The sequence below is a fragment of the Triticum aestivum genome, chromosome 2A (genome assembly GCF_018294505.1).
Source record: "Triticum aestivum cultivar Chinese Spring chromosome 2A, IWGSC CS RefSeq v2.1, whole genome shotgun sequence".
Lineage (NCBI taxonomy): Eukaryota > Viridiplantae > Streptophyta > Magnoliopsida > Poales > Poaceae > Triticum > Triticum aestivum.
The window spans coordinates 612,732,612-612,735,142 of NC_057797.1; the positions used below are offsets into that span (position 1 = coordinate 612,732,612).

The 2,531-nt window shown below is 39.3% G+C and overlaps 1 long non-coding RNA gene across 1 annotated transcript; it reads left to right on the top strand.

Annotated features, from left to right (window-relative positions):
* Nucleotides 1–893: 893 nt before the first annotated feature.
* On the top strand, nucleotides 894–1,396 carry LOC123185699 (uncharacterized). Its single transcript, XR_006493468.1, has 2 exons — nucleotides 894–1,060; nucleotides 1,156–1,396. It is a non-coding gene; the product is annotated as an uncharacterized lncRNA (long non-coding RNA).
* The last annotated feature ends 1,135 nt before the right edge of the window (nucleotides 1,397–2,531 follow it).

Sequence of the window (2,531 nt, forward strand, 5' to 3'; positions counted from 1 at the left end):
TGTATGTCAACAAGGTAGTAAGACCCATTATGCAGATTCTTACTAATGACGAAGGGTTGTCCTTCCTAGGGTGGGGAGAGATTATGCATCCCAGTCTGTTATTGTATCAGACGAAGCACTAAGTTACCTTCAAACTCTATGGCTGTGATAGCGACGTAGGTCTTGTTGATATATCGCTGATCTTGGTGCTGCTACTTCAATGTAGGCAGTAACCCTTGGAGAATCATGGCGGATATCATTGGGCAATACGGCTTCTACACCATACACCAGGAAAAATGGCGTATAACCCGTCGACCTGTTGGGAGTAGTCCGTATGCATGAAACTTATCGAGAGGGTTATCAAAAGAAGGATTATGTGCTCTTTGTTCTTGCCTTTCTGGTACTCACAATGATATCTTCCCCTTATTTTTTTGCACTTATGTATAATTTTCAAATTAATGAACCCATTACTAGTATTTATCTTGTTTTATATGTGTGTACATATTGCGTATCTACAGAATCTGTAATCATGATATTTTGGATACTCAATTATTTGATTGCATGATCCACGTAAGCTATTCTTCATGCATTCACACAATGTATTTGACCAGACAAGTATAATAGCAAAGTTTGTGCTATTACAGTATCACGATATTGATAGCATTTTATGATAGAATATAACTACAAGACCATTGCCAATTATTCGGTTGTGACTATAAAAACTAGCATTATGATGTAAATAATATGAAATAAATAACATTAATTTATATAAAATAGCATACAACAATTAGCTAGAATCAGCAAGATTTGGAAACAATAGTAATAGTAGAAATGCATGAATGCGAGATCATTATCTAAGATCTTGTTGTGGCTCTCTATATATAGCAACAAACAGAGGAGTTTATTGGCAGTGAGCAACTAGGAACATAAGAAGAAGCAGAAATAGAAAAAAGTAGTTCCTTCATTCTCATGGCACACACTAACAGTACAAGATGGCCAATGGTGGTGCGCTCCATGGCTATTGCTTTCCTGGTGCTGGCCATGATGTTTTTTACCTTCCCATCCTGCCATGCGCGCACTCGTATGTTGCAGTATATACCCCTATTTTGTTGTGCATCCTATTGTTCAAATTGAACAACCTATCTCTAATATATCTTGTTTGATTTGTATCTACAGCTGCATCTACAAAATATTTATATCATGGATTTTGCAAGACTCTCAATCCCTGCAATAAGGACAGCTGCTATGATCTGTGTACAAGTAAAAGACAAAACTACGCATATTCCTATTGCAAGGACGATGTTAAGATTCCAACGTGTTGCTGCACATACACTGATGGTTCTCCTGCTTGAGTCATACAATGTTGAATACATTTATATTTGATTTCAATAAAGATGTTTTTAATCAATCGAGTTAATTAGGGAGGTCATAGGGCACTCTCAGTTCCCATTTCACTTGTACCAAAAAGCATGCCACCAAGGTTTACATATACTTGATGACCCAGGCACCAACTGGCGCAGAGACGAAATGCAGCCCATAAGTAGTTGAGTATAGTAGCAAATTTTTGATTAATTTGATCCAGGAAATAATCGTGAGCATGGCATTAACAATGTTGAACATATATTGATATTCGATCATGTAAGCATATACTACGCAAACAACAGACACATCTATGTATGGTGCTTGCTAGTATGGCTAACAAGAAATGATCAAGAGCGGGGAGAAACGGAATATTATAGTATGTTTTTCTAATTCTTGATTTACCAAGTTTTTTGACAACCACGGTATTCTTTTTTTAGGAACATTAGCAGGTGCTCTGCTTTTTCATTAAGTAAGGGCAAGAGAATTACATGTTACAAAAGAGGTCAAGTCTAAAAGGAGAGTCCGTTTGCAAGAGCAGTGACGGCTATACAGGGAGTAGAAACGCTACATCTCTCGCGCCTCCAGAAGGAGGCCAGTGCTTTCTCTGATATATATAGATGTTTGTAGCGCCGAGACTGCATGCTGTTGGAAAATGTGGCCATTGCATACTTTCCAGATGTGCCAAACAGTGTAGGCCGCAGTGGTCTTGTCCATGCGGCACAAATTGCTCCACATCCGTTAATAGTTGTCTTGGATAGGGCTGCTCTGGATGCTTGCTGAAAATTGGTTGCTGTGCGCATCCAGACCTCTTTGACGAAAGGGCACAGCAAGAAAAGGTGAGAGGTGCACTCCAGCGATTGATCACATAAAGGGCAGACCGAATGGTTTGGCCAACCCCTAGCACTGAGCCGATCAGAGGTCCACAGTCTATTTTGTAGCAGCAACCAAATAAAAAATATGACCTTGGGTTTGATCTTGAGTCTCCAGACTTGATTCAACACAGGAGCTTGGATGCGGCGGACGAATTGCACCGCGTAGGCAGAGGAGGCAGTGTATTGACCGCCTGCCGTGAGATTCCAGCGTATACTGATGCGTCTCCAACGTATCTATAATTTTTGATTGCTCCATGCTATATTATCTTCTATTTTGGACATTATTAAGCTTTATTATTTACTTTTATATTATTTTTG